Source organism: Takifugu flavidus, chromosome 15 (assembly GCF_003711565.1).
Source record: "Takifugu flavidus isolate HTHZ2018 chromosome 15, ASM371156v2, whole genome shotgun sequence".
In the NCBI taxonomy this organism is placed as follows: domain Eukaryota; kingdom Metazoa; phylum Chordata; class Actinopteri; order Tetraodontiformes; family Tetraodontidae; genus Takifugu; species Takifugu flavidus.
Genome location: NC_079534.1, coordinates 13,735,680 through 13,750,113, shown reverse-complemented (window position 1 = coordinate 13,750,113; position 14,434 = coordinate 13,735,680). Strand labels below are relative to the sequence as shown.

At 47.0% G+C, this 14,434-nt stretch overlaps 1 long non-coding RNA gene across 1 annotated transcript; it reads right to left on the bottom strand.

Moving 5' to 3' along the window:
- Nucleotides 1-7,515: 7,515 nt before the first annotated feature.
- Nucleotides 7,516-11,889, bottom strand: LOC130539289 (uncharacterized). Its single transcript, XR_008954078.1, has 3 exons — nucleotides 11,316-11,889; nucleotides 9,517-9,714; nucleotides 7,516-8,340 (listed from the first exon to the last, which is right to left on the bottom strand). It is a non-coding gene; the product is annotated as an uncharacterized LOC130539289 (long non-coding RNA).
- Nucleotides 11,890-14,434: the final 2,545 nt, after the last annotated feature.

The window sequence follows — 14,434 nt, the reverse complement described above, 5'->3', positions numbered from 1 at the left end:
TACTATTTTCAAACGGCCCTAAATTCTGCCTCGGATATTAGAGGCGGTTTTGGCCCGGGGTAGCGGTGATCAGCAGGGGACGGGATTGTTAAATAGCTCGGAATCAGAGCTGAAACATCTGCGTGGGCCGCACACACATCCTGCTGAAGACACTTCCAATTCGAGGAGAGCGTTTCTGATCCTGGAGCAGTCGTCTTGACCTGCCTGCTGTAAAACCTCCAAAGCTCCAGCGGTGTTTTGAATTCACCTCAGGCCTCCCGACGGCTGTGCCTCCTTGCTTTGGCGTCTTTTTGTAAACCAGGTAATTAAAAGACAAAAAGAAAAAAAAACAATTGATCAGATGCAAATTTGATGAAAAGCTCATAAGGCTGCTGGAGTTGTGACTCCGTATGCCAGGCAGCCAGGGGCCAGCTTGGTTCCAGCCTTAATGCATATTCCCTTTGTTCATCTCAGAGAGCTGGAGGACTGAAGGACCGGCGCCTCTGCAGTGTAACACGTATTAAACACACCATTTCCAGTGATAAGAGCAGGGCTTCAGAGGCAACAATGTGCTATGAAATTAAACCACACATCCGTGTGGTCCTCGCTTGCCCCCCTGTCAAGGCTGGAAGCTTAAACGCCCCAACGTGGGGCCCTCAGCCTGCACCTTCTGTCCGTATTCGCCACGTTCCTCCTTCATGCGCCGTTCCCTGACTCGCCCCTTTTCGCCAGCCGAGTCCTCTCTGCGAAATCCGCAGGTGCGTGTCACGGAAGGCCGCTTCTGTATTCCAGTCATTCCCGGCTGAGCCATCTGGTGGCGGCATCCGCGCTCCCGCGGTGGAACATGACTCTCACTGATCTTCCTGCCTTGATATCGGTTGCTACCTCATTAAAATGACTGATGATAATAAATCCCACAGGCGGTGAAATTCGATTGATCTGCATACACCCCCGGCATCGCGCATAAATATCAATCCATAAACAAGTGCCCGCCGAGCCGGGTATCAGGAGATCTCAGATTTATCTGCTCTGTCAGTGTTACGTGGACACCGTGGACGTGCGCTGACGGCTGACTTACTGGAATGCAAACGGGCAAAGAGGAACTGGGCCAAGGTCACGGCGTTGCCGTGCGCTGCCGCGTGAGAACGCCTCTCATCTGTATTCGCTTCAGATGGCCGGCGTTAGCAGGATCGTGCAGATATGTCGATTTTTATTTATTTATTTGATTTCTTTTTTAAAGCCCAGGTGCCGGCTGAAACAGACACACGGCACGTCCTCGCTACAGTGGGCTTTTATTTATAGCGCCGCAGTCGGCATAACTAATGCTCCACACTCGGCAATCGCTCACTGGGAACAATGCAGGAACAGCCTTCAATTTGGACCTGTCGGCAATAATCCGCCTCCACCCAGAACCTGTCTGCCTCCCGCCGCTCCACACACAGATCCATGGAGAACTCGTTGAGAACTTTCAAACACGTTGTGCGTCCCCCACCCACCATAGCACCAACAATTTAATGCTCAACTGGCTGACCTCTGACCCCACTAACCCGCTCAGTTTTTGTTCTGCATCTTTGGTATAACTGGTGTATTTGCATGCATGATGTACCTCTCCTGTTTCTTCCCTATTTGACCTTCCTCATCGTCCTCCTCCTCCTCCTTTTCTTCTTTTACCCAGCAGAAGGATTCCTCCATATGAGCTTGGTCCTGCACAAGGTTTCTTCCTTCCAGTTTTTGTTGCCAGGGTTGCTTAATTGTGGGGGGGTCAGGGTTGGGGTGTCTAGAGATGAATGATTATAACAGATGTTATATAAATGGAGATTGGAGATGAATCCAACCTTGAGGGTTAGTGTTGATTCAGCCTCACTCTAAACATGGATGGATGGATGGATGGATGGATGGGTGGGGTGTGGTGTTGGGTGGATGGATGGATGGATGGATGGATGGATGGGTGGATGATGGAGGGATGGATGGATGGATGGATGGATGATGGGGGAGGGAGGGATGGATGGATGGATGGAGGGAGGGAGGGAGGGAGGGAGGAGAGGAGGGAGGGAGGGATGGAGGAGGGAGGGAGGGGGGGGAGGGAGGGAGTGGATGGATGGATGGATGGAGGGGAGGAGGGATGGATGGATGGGTGGATGGATGGATGGATGGATGGATGGATGGATGGATGGATGGATGAACCTTTAGCTTCCTGAGCTTCGGCAGTTTTATTGACAGTCTTATTTCAGGAAGTTGAACTGAGTGTTGAAAGCACTGAGTAATGTGGTTTATTTATATTTCAGAGTGCATAAATACATCCACTTGCAGCATCATTCACTCAGATTATTTCCCTTAATGGTAAAGAGCGCTTTTCTCTTCTCTTCTCTTCTCTTCCGGCAGCGTTTGAGTGTGTGTCAGAAGTGTGAATAGAAAACGCAGTTAATTGATCATTTTGTGCTGGGATGGAAAAGCGAATCCTGCATTTTAAACGCAGATACGATTCTAAATCAACTTCTGGCTTTGCAGAGATGATAGTTTTCTCCCTTTTTTCACACGGCGTTTCTCCTCATCTGATGCAGTGATGATGAGTTTATGTAAAAGAAAACAAAAAAACGTCACCGCGCCTGCAGATGGATTCCACAACGTGACATTTCTCTGCAGTCTGCACGGTGGCGTGAATCCCAGATCCGTCCTGAAGTGGAAACTGACAGAGCTGTCGGGAGCCTTTCTGCACTTTTACAAAGAGACTTTGATGTCCCCCGATGAATGGAGCTGCAATAAGAGCGTCTCGGTAGGAGAAATAACATCAACACGCTGCAGGTACAAGCGATGTGGAGATATGACAACTGTGTTTGATGCAATATTTGATTATGCTAATGCCCCAAACAAATGAGACCGAGTCATGAATATAGACAACAAAGAGCACTTTAATGCTTCTGTTCTTTGCCTTTGAGATAACCGAACGCTACGCGGAATATTTGTTGGGGTTTCTGCTTCACAAAAAAAGGACGTGTGTCCTGACTCTTCGTCTGGAAACAACCCCGACGGGGGAATACGCCTCGGTATCAAGGCGGATGGTCTCACCGGAAGAAAATGTCATTCGATTCATTTGTTCTAATCAAAATGATCTCAGCGTGCTTTAAAGAAACCAAAGGGTTGACTCTTAACAGGAAGAAACCTTGAGCAGGGCCAGGCTCATATGGAGGAACCCTCCTCCTGATGGCTGGCTGGGAGAAGGAGGAGGAGGGAGAGAGGGGAGAGGGTAGAATGGAATGGGGAGGGGAACTGAAACTTACGGAATGAATGCAGAAAGACGTAAACGAGACAATAAGCCATCGTTGGACTTCAGGCGGAAAACACAGCTTCCTGTTGAAGGGCTTTATATATTCATCCCAGCGGAAATCAAACGGGTAAACATAAAACAAAAGGAAATTTCCCCCAGTTCTGGAGCTCTGCAGCCTCTCTGAGTCCGTGCCCACGTCTCCCTCTCCACGCTGTCATTATAATTCCGATGGAAAGGCGCCCTGAGCCCGCTCCAGCCCCCTATACTTAGAGCGGAAGACATTAAATGGAGACATACCTGAAGTGACACAAACTTGGCTGGCCCTGAATAGTTTCCAGATAGTTCATTAACCTTAGCGAGTGGCGTGGCGGTCACGCTAGGCTGCTCAGTCATAACCTGCGCAGGAATAAATGCAGCCAGTCATGTCGACGTGTCACAGCACATACATGTCACCGGTGCGCTGGCCCCAACACTTTGTTTGGAGCTGAGCTCATGACTTATTTTCATCAAAGAAGGGAAAATGGAGCATAACCGTAATGTCATGCAAACATACCAGGACCCGCCCTGACTGCAATTAACTCTAGTTTGTAAGCTGGTGATTATGTTGATTGGTGACACCGATTCAGCAATTATCAGAATGGGGGGGAGAAAAAAAGGCTTTCCCAGGATTTTGGATTGGGAAGCAGATGGATTTTATAGTTTTGAACTGTCACCATTAAAAGAGCTCTGGGTGTTCGTCTTTACACGTCTCACCACGGTCCTCATTGGCACATCAAATAAACATCTTCCACTGGATTTATTACCTCGGTGAAGGTCATGTGTTCTTGTCGTTGCACTCGGTTGGGTTGAGCTGGGTTGAGCAATAAATACGGGTGGATTCCAGTGAATCTTGGAAGAACGATGGGGAACAGGCCCAAGGAAGACCAAGACCCCATTAAATTTCTGCGCAGTGGGGAAATTGAAATTGGAAAAACAGCACCTCAAAGACAAAAACAGCCAGCCGGCGCCATTAAAAATGCTGCATTAATCATGTTCAACAAACCCTGGGTGGACTTTAACCCAGCTCAGCCTCTTTTTTCTTAACCTCAAAACACATCGCTCTGTGTTTGCGCACCATCGCATTGAGCTGAATCTGCTCTCGGTGCAGGAGAACTAATGTAAAGACGGAATAAGGGCACAGCAGGGGCTCCCTCTCATGTTGTTATTCACAGGTACACTTGAATTGTAGATGCATTTGCTGCTGTTCATCAAAGCAAACGGGCTTTAAAACAGTTATAGTTTTACCTCCTAACATTAGCTCCGTTCCCTCCTCACACAGCGGCTAAAAGAATATTTACTGTATTACACTGCTTCGGTTTCATGTAGAGTTAGGAAGTGAAATCCAACCTGACATTTGCAGCGTTGCAGCGGTTTGTTGTATGAAGTCCAGATGTCAGGCTCAGAGGTGGTAACCCAAAGTAACGACTACCGCCGCAGTGTAGCAAAGACGTTGACGGGGATCGGTTCAAGGGGGGGGGAAAAAACGCAACATTTCAAGATGAACATGTACGCTTCAATATCAAAATGTCCCTGTGGGTGGACGGATGCCGAAACATCTGTTGGGCAACACCTCCCGGCTCCTGTGGAATGAATACTGTATGTATTGGAAAATGGATATAAAGTAATACTATAAGGCATTAGCTGTAATAAGAGGAACGTGACAATTGCTACAAATGCGCAAATAAATAGCAAACAGCTGGGACTGGCACTGGATTCAGCCCAACCGAGACCGTCTCCAGTTTTATTAGTGTTAATATTTTGCAGGCGGCTTCTCATCTGACGTCTTTGTGGGGAAGACGTCGCCATTTTTCGCTTGCTTCGCCGCAGAGCTTGTAGCACGTAGCCTCGCGTGCTTGTGTTCGCCTGCCAGACTCATCCCCTTAGTTCAAAATGCTGAGGATTGAGCCCATCCATCCACGCGTGGAAGGGTTCCAGCCAGTTCAGCGCCTGGTTCCAGCCGAATACGGCCGACCAATCAGTCGACGGCGACGGTCTGCAACAGTTTATTGGACAAACCACTTCGGATTGAAAAAAGCAAACCGTATTAGCATGAAGTCGATGCCGATACATCTTCCCTGTTTAAACTCTGCAGAATGTCATCCCCGCGTGTCCAAGCGCCTGGTGTGTCCCTGTCAAACCGAACCCTGATATTTTGTTTTAGCCGGGCTGAGGTGATTTAAGAAGCCCTAACCTAAGAAGACATGCGGTTTGTGTTCTCATGGCTGTCTGAGCTTAAACATCTCCAGATTCTTCATGGAAAGGATTCTACGGGGTGATTCGCTGACGTTATTTACACGGAGAAGGTTTTGCAGCCTCCCAGTTGGCCATAACATTGGGATTTTGGAATTTTTTTGGCAGTGACCTACATCTGGATTTCTGCACTAGAGGGTGCCCCGCCCCCCTGTCAGCCTCTCGCAGCGCCTTATGGGCCTGATCTTTTCACTCTTTCTCTGCTTTATTCTTCACGCCGCCTGTGGAACAGTATCTGGAGCGCCCAATCTGGTTTTCATCCACGGTGCCCCACCCCGGCTGGAGCACAATGGACTGGGAGCAGGTCTGTGACTTCTAACTCACTCTGCAGATTCTGTGCTGTGCCGCCAGTCTGGCCAATCTGCAGCCCAGAAATATTCCCTTGATGTTCTGGCCAAAGCAGCTTTGAATCCAATCAAAGGGCCACTGGTTCCCTTGTAACAGTGCATCCATTTTTTTCCCCCTCTTAGACACGGGGGGATTGCGTTTATGGTCAACAATGTGGAAAAAGGTTTTAGCCATGAATCTGAGGTGTCATAGTGACGGATTCGAAGAGAATTCCTTTAGAAATCCATCTCAGAAGTTAAACAGGGAGCTCCCCAGTATCCTTAATGTGGAAACAGTTGGAATCTTTTTTTGTTTTCTGTATTTTATAGACTACCATTAGGGTGTCTAGTCAATTCTATGTTTGCCCTTGTTACATCCAATCTGTTATTAAAATGTGGGTTTCCATAACAGGAACAGGGGCGGGCACTTTAATTAAAGAAAAACCGAGCGAGTGAACGACTGTCATTCCTTGACAGGCCGGTTGTTCATTCGTCAAACTTAAAACCGCCGTTTTTCAGCGTTAAGTGTCGCCGCAGTAGGTTTTGAATGATTTTCTTGTTGTAGCCACCACACAAACAAAGGCACCCCTGCAGATTTACCTCTCATCCCCCTCTCTCATATTGGACTCTGAGGGCTTTAAGGTTGTAATTAAATTCCAATCCCCACTCTCACTTCTCCGCCGACTGTCCCCGGCTCTGTGGGAGGCTGAGAATCTGGCTTTACTGCCTGTTGTGGTTTGTTTGAAAGTCCCAGAATTCTCGGGAAACCACAGCCATCACGATAGAATTCACACATGTGGCGCAGCGAGAGAGGAAGGGAGAGAGATGGAGGGAGGGAGGGAGGGACGAAGAGGCCTTTTGCTCAGTCACAGACTCAGAGCTGGTGAGACATCCGGTCTGGTTGAGGAGTCAAGGCGCTCGCATGCACGTTCCACTCCCATCATGTGAACCGCTGGACTCCAGCATTCTCACGTCCAAATCTTGGATTGCTCTTCCGACACGTCACCACCGTTGCGCACATTCGACAGCGCCCTTGCTGCGTTCAGACGCAGGCGTGAGCAACATGGCCGCGGCCGGCCATCGTTGCTCCCCCCCGAGCAGAGCAGCCACCCACCGCCGCCGCTCGGATCGCTGGCACGGGCTCATAGCAAGGCCGACAAACTGGAATCAGCTGCAGCAGCAGGCTGTCAGCTGGGAGCCTTGACAGTGATATGAGGACCCGGGCCGAGAGGGTCCGGTCCAGCAGGGACCAGCGGGAGAGGAAGGATGAGTTCTGCACCACTGATCCAGAGTGACAGTGATGGACAGGTTCAGAGAGGAGAGATGATGGCCAAGGTTTTTCTCCTGTCTGGACAGAGTATGAAAAGATGGACATGACGGTCGCAAGACTTCAAAGTCCAAGTGTGTGTGTGTGTGTGTGTGTGTGTGTGTGTGTGTGTGTGTATGCAGATGTCTGCTCCAGAGTGCTGACGTGGGTGTGCATAAATGTCAAACGGTCAAACAGAGCACTAAATCTGAAAAGTGACACTGAAATTTGGGAGGCAAAACTTGTCCATTTTGGGTCGGTCCGACTCCGGTAACCTTCCACCATCACATCGTTGAAGTGGATTAATTCTAAATTCTCTACATTGTGTTTATGTAAATACATGAGCTCTGTTGTTGTTGTTTTTTTTTAAAAAAAACCAAAAAGCCATGTGTATAATTTAATATGAGGTTGTTGAAATGTTTTTACATTTTGTAAATACTTAATTAATTAAATACTTAATTATGTTGTATTTTTTCTGAGCAATTTGTATCTGCTTCAATCTGAAATATTATTGTGTTATTTTATTAAAGGTTGTCATTGTGTAAAATATACAGTTAAATAATTGAATTACTGGCTGGTTGTTTTTGTTGTTTCCCCTGATTTTACACTTTGTTCTCCAGATTTAGCTAAACTACATTAAGCTATTGATTAATTCATTTAAATAATTTAGTTATTACAATTCTATCAGAAAACCACTGTTTTAAGATGAAAAACCCCAAAAAGCGAGCTAACATTAGCACCTGTCAGATTTATTGTTGTCATTGTCGAGCGTTTTGGTGAAGCATTTGTCGGTATTTTAACTTTCTCTCCGTTTGAAAGGGACTCTAAAAATATTCCCCTCTCTTCGTAACGACCTCAGCTCAACCGCTGATTTTTCCTCAGAATGTTTCCGAGTTGCAGCAACCGCACAATCACCGGCCGTAAAGGGACCCCGTTGTTCTCCGCTGGAATCAGCTCCGTCTTGTTAAAGACCTGAATTACTTGTCAGAGAGCGCGCTCCTCTGCAGGTCTTGGCTGCTCCAACGCATCCCTTTGGCGAGAAATTACACGGACAAACGTTCAATTAATGCCAAACTCCTACCTCCATGAGGCCCAGGGCGCTCCACGGATGCCGTTGAGACAGTGATCCTTTCCCTCGTGCATGCGTGTCTAGGTTGTAAGGTTCCTCTGTGACCCTGGGGATCGAACATATGATGTAGAGGACAGTAATAAGAAGTGATGAAGTTCCTTCGACATCCAGACGCAGCTCTGCTATTGATGATTCAATTAACTCAACTTCAATGATGATTTCTCCATCAGGATCTACTGAAACATCTTAAACAGACCCCCCCCCCACACACACACACCGTTCCCCTCCCAGAAATAAATTACCCCGCAGGCCCCCCTCCTGTTTCTCCTGGATGCCATTATGGCCTCCGCTGGATCTCACGCATGATTCGAATCAATCATGTCTTCAGCTGCGATCAGAATGTGTTCTCAGGATCAACGAGAGATCGGAGGAGTCCTGGAAAAACCAAAAGCGAGCTGCGCGTCATCACATGTGGAGGGGTTGTGAGATTGACACGCAGCATTTGGAGTCGGGGGTTCGGGGGGGGGGGGGGGGCTGGCTTCCTCTTTTGCGTGAGGTGGTCAGAGACAGCTCCGGGTTTGGGCTTTAGGGGCTTTGTGAGGTTGTTAAAAAATGTCCATGCTCACTTTTCCAGCTGCAGCCTTTTAGCGGTGCATTAAATGATGGCTGCCCCCTGAAAGGTCACCTGGGAAAACAAGCAACGCCGCTCGAAGAAATGGAGGGAAGAGCGAGCACAGCCCCCCCCCCCCCCTTTCTGCTCGGGTTTTAAAGCGACGTGGATGTGAGAAGACAACAGCTTGTGTTTTTGTGATGTTAAATATCATTTTAGCCTTTTAATTCAGTAGATTTGCAGCTCTTACGAAGTAATGAGAATAGATTTGTGCGATATTTTAGGTCAATCTTTGTTTTTGTTTTTTTTAAAGGCATCTGTATGTTAAGAGACGTCGCAGTGTTTGGCTTATTTCCTCTTTTTTTCACTGAAAATTCTCTTAAAAAGGTCCAAACAAAGCACATGAATGGAATCATAAAATCAATTATTTTTCACGTTATTCACATTTTGTTCAGCTTTGTGGCTCTTTTTTTTTTCTAATTGAAGTGTTTAGAGTGTCAAAAAAAATCCCTTTTAATAAAACAGAATCAGCTTCTGCTACAGAAGAGTGCGTCGACTTAATTAAATTATAGAATAGCGCTCGTTACTTTTTACATGAGAAAGTCTTGTGCTGCTTGCCTGAATAGCTTAAACAGATGTCCTACGTTATGGATTCACGTCTGGCATATTTACCAAGAGCAAGCCCGCTCAGACCTCCGTGGTGGCGGTGCCGTTGGCGCCGTGCATGTAAGTGAAGCCCCGTGCATGTCAGCGGTCATGCTCCACATGGCGTTTACTCACAGCGGCTCCTGCAGTGGGACAGCGGGTCTCGGTTCTGCGTGTTAACCCCCCCCACCGGATCTTTGTGCGACCTGGTGGTGTGAGAGTCGACTGTGGAAGTCAGACAAAGGTTATTCAGTTAGTTTAGCTGCTCCACTTTGCATTTTACAGCGATGAATGCGAAGGAAAGGGATTTTTTTTCTTAAGGCCTCGCTCATAAAGGTGAACATCCATTCACATTTGCACGGATTTAGCTGATTTTCACTGTGGAATATTTGGATAGGCATCTGAGGGCGGGGATCCGGTCTTAAAAAACATGGTAAATCTCTATTTGCGCCATCTGTTAGAGACAGGAGTGATAGCGGAGAAGGACACGAAAACGTCCTTGAAATCATCGTGCTCAGCAGCAAGTCTTCGTGGTGGAAAGTCCGCTCCCACTGCTGGTTACTACGGAGAACAGAGGCCTCTCTGGCTGGTTTATCTTTAGCAGGCTAACAGAAAAAAACCTTTCTGTTTGATCTGTGGGACGACCCGGACCTTCGTGGAGGGTTGAATTCGATTTGCTGGCATTCAAATTGCATTTTTGATTCCGATTTGGAGGACGCGGGCACATGCCTCCATTTCAGTGGGATTTAAAAACCAAAGGTCTGGTTCTCTTTCATTCATTTTATACATTCCATTCACGTTCTCGGCGTTCTGCAGCAGTTTCAAGCCCTTGTATCACAGATTTATTATAGTCGAGCGTTTTTTCCCCCTTTCTCCCTCATCACCCTCCAAATGTTTGCTTTTGTGCATGAAAGGAGCGGATGCTTTCACACCAACCTATTGATAACGCCGCAGTGTTTTCTGCTCAGGGTGGAGCGTTCCGTCATTCACCGCCGCCTACAGAAGGGTGAAGGTCGAGAGGACCCATCCACAAGGCGGGAATATTCCTGTGTGCCAGTAAAAGCGTGAGGTCGATGGATTATGTTTCCTGACTCTTCATCCATCCAGGCATCCACGGGGGCTGCCAAGGCAGAGATAGAGCGGCCGCTTCAGAGATCAGAGGTTCGTTACTTCGATTCTGGGCCCCTGTGGTCTGCAGGAGTCCATGCGCACGACATCAAACCCAGAGTCACTCCCAAATCTGTAACACTATGTGCACTATCGACGTATCCGGGATGGTGTATGTTTTTTATTAATAGAAGGGCATTAGCATGAAAACATGACATGAGAGGTCATTTGAGTGAAGCCTGTCAGCACCCGATCAGGTTTCAATATTTAATATTGGGTGAATGAGCGAAACAGGAACAGGAAATGTCGCCCCTAGTGGCCAGTGAGCGAATAACGCCCATGATTTTAACCAGAAAATTAATTGGTGGTTTTTTGGGGTTTTTTTTGCTGGTTTCTCTGCAACCTGACAACAGGAGAGGAAGATCAAGTTTGTCTCAGGAGCTCTGATTAATTTACTCCTCACTGAGCTCGCTCTTCCGTGATGTAATGAGCTAGCTTGTCATAAAAGCCGCCGTGAAACCTGGAAACATTCCTTCAGAAGCTGGGGTGATCAGAAAGGTTTTGATGGATTATGACTGATGACAGCCGCCGCGCTCCGTCACACAAAGTGCCTGTCAAGGTTGCTTCTGTGCGACAGGCGGGAAGAACACGCGGGAACATCAGGATTGTCAAGACTCGACAAAAGATTAGCGAAAAACAAACAGTCGGCAGTGATTTACCAGCTGGATCTGAAGCGTGGGCGCCAGAACCATCAATCCAGAGCGGCTTTTTTTCATGGTGCTGCTGTCCGAGAAGGAAGCTCCTGCTCGGTATGCGGCGCCTCGGCTTCAGCCAAGGTCAGGTGAAACACAGACCGAGTTGTTTGGTCACAGCGAGCAGCAGCACTTTCGCAGCTGAGAAGATGGAACCTTGACACTGGAGCCATCGTGGAACACGGAGGTGAGAACCTCCCGCGGAACCGCTGCTGCGGAGAACGTAAACAGAATAACAATGGTGAAGAGGGAGGATCACCTCCGTATTCTTGGGGGGGGGATCTACCAGGTAGATGGCTGATTCTTAGCCAAAAATGTATTTGAATGATGTTTTTCAGTTGAGATTGTGAGTGTCAGGAGCCTTTTGTGTTCTATTGTTTTAGTTTTTCCTCCAGACCGTCAGAAGAGGAGCCGCCCTGTTCTCTGAATTCATCTCCCATCATCTTTCCTCTGCTGACTGTGAGCATCCTCCTGCAAACAAATGAGGAGCAAACGACAGTCTGAGCTTCTTATTAAATCTCCCAACAGCCAGAATGCCAGAAAATTGGATCACCATGAATACAACTCAACTACTACCACACACACACACACACACACACACACGCAAACATGCAAATATCAATACAAATAAAACTCTGTTGACTCCATAAAGTTGGACTAAAGAAATAAGATAATCGCCTATAAATGCCAAAAGCAATCTCAATTTTCTGCATAATATTGGCTTTTTTTTGCCTTTAGTGGCTGTGAAGCATTTCAGAGTACACACCCAACCACCCACACACACCCACCCAAACACACACACACACACACACATGCAGAACCGCATAGACCTACAGAGAAGCTGCTGTTAGCTAAACTTTTTTTTAAAAAAGCTAATCACAGAATGAAACATGTGAGTTGTGTTTTGCTTTTGTGATTGTGTGTTTCTGGGTGGTTTGGAGGAGGATGTGCGTGTCTCCCTTAACTGCTAAACCAAACACTCGGATGAAATCGGAGCCCCTGCCTTAATGGGTTCAAACCATCTTTTTTAGCAATAATAAAACATTTCCTCGAGCGCCGAGGCCCGGCTGGCCGCTCTCGCCTTTTCAGTGCGACCCGCAGCATGACATTGGTTCTGTTAGCTTCAGAACTCTCTCCACATTTTCACGTGCGTTTTCACGTGCGCGCCGGAGCATCTACGTGTGAGTGATTATGCCAAGTGTAAGTGAATTAGCTCCGAATTAAAGCCTTTTAAATGAAACATTTGACACCATGCCGAACGTACTTTAAATGTTCCCAGTGAGCCGACAGCGAAGTTGAAGCTAACCCAATAAAGTGCAGCCCCACTGTGGGGCAGAAAATATCCAACGCGGCTCCTCGGCAACAAAAATATTACAACACTCTATTCTGCATTTTAAATGTGAAGCACAGTTTCCCAAAAGAATCAGGGACTCCTTCCAAGTTGTCTCTTTTTATGTACTTTTTTTCCTGATAAATTGGAAATGCTAACTAGTTGCAGATGTATTTATATAATCTTTGGGTTTTTATTTAAGAAATGGATACACAGTCCCAGAAATAATATGGAAAACATCTGTGGGAATGACCCCTGATTATCCCGCCGAATAAAACACGAAGATTCATTATTGTTTTATACTTTATCAGCTTCAGGAAGTAACAAAAAAAAAAAGAAGCCGTCTGAGCTGTTTAGCAGTCAGTATCTGTCATAAACATCACATCAGAGCAGAACTTTGAAAAGAAGTAAACTGTAAAAATGATATTTTATATGGAAGTGGGTTGAAATTGACTCGGCTATGTTGCCAATAAACTGCTCCTCTGATGTATTAGCAGCCATTTCTCCACAAGAAATGTGTTATTTCAACGTCAATCCAATAAACATGTAGCTTACGTTGAGTGTTGCTGCACGAGAGTGCCCCCCCCCCCAATCTGGGGGCCACTGCTGATCCGGGACGCGACACTTTTACGACCTCGGGGCTCCGACTCGGAATTTTCTCCGACATATTTGACTGACACTCGCTTCCTCCATCTTCTCCTTACTTCTCAGCTCCTTTGTCTGAAATACGCGCACACACCCACACACACACCCACACACACACACACCACACACACACACACCACACACACACACACTCACACTCACACACACTCACACTCACACACACCCACACTCACACCCTCACACTCACACTCACACACACACACACACACTCACACTCACACACACACACACACACACACACACACACACACACACACACAGAGTCTTAAACCTAATTCTAACCTCAACCTTAAAACCAGCTCTTAACCCTCAAACAGTCCTTTGAAGTTGTCCTGACTTTGATAGTAGAGTGAGTATTTTGGTACTCAATATGTAGCAAGTACAGGAACACACACACACACACACACATGCTATCGGTGTGTGTGTCGGTCTTGGGCAGATTCAGTGAGGACTCTGGAGCATATTTAAAGCCTAAAGTCTTAATCTTTTTTGATAGAATTCTTTGTGGAAGCCAAGAGGAAGCTCGTATTTCTGTTTGAACAGCCCTCGACCAGAGGTGGGAAATTGAGTTCTTATCACCACAAGCCTTAAACCAACAAACTACAAATGCTGGAGGGCAAAAGTTTGAAGCTTTGCCTCCTTGTAATTTGCAATATTTGAGTCCGGAGGAAAAACAAAACCCAACTAGCTGATCAGTGTAACCGCATGACGGGGCTCTGAGGTCACTAAATCTGCAACAGACATGCACATTGTAGCCTGTAGCTACCTGTTATAGCGTTCTATTTAGCAGCTAGCAAAACAGTTTCTGAGCCTGTTTTTGCTGGCAGGAGCCGAGCGGCCGAGCCGCCGTTGTGCGGAGGGACGGCGGCAGCGTGCACGAGTGACTCAGATGTTCTTTATCTTCCTGCCGCAGAGTGAAACGCAGAAGAATGTAAGCTGTTCTCTTACACGGGCCCTGAGGTAACGCAATACTCCTGCTGAATAATGTTATTATGAAGAGTTCCTGCAAGATTATTATTCCAGGCTGTAAACACTGGCTGCAAGAATGCTTTTCCTTTTATTCATAATAAATAACAGTCTGATTATTATT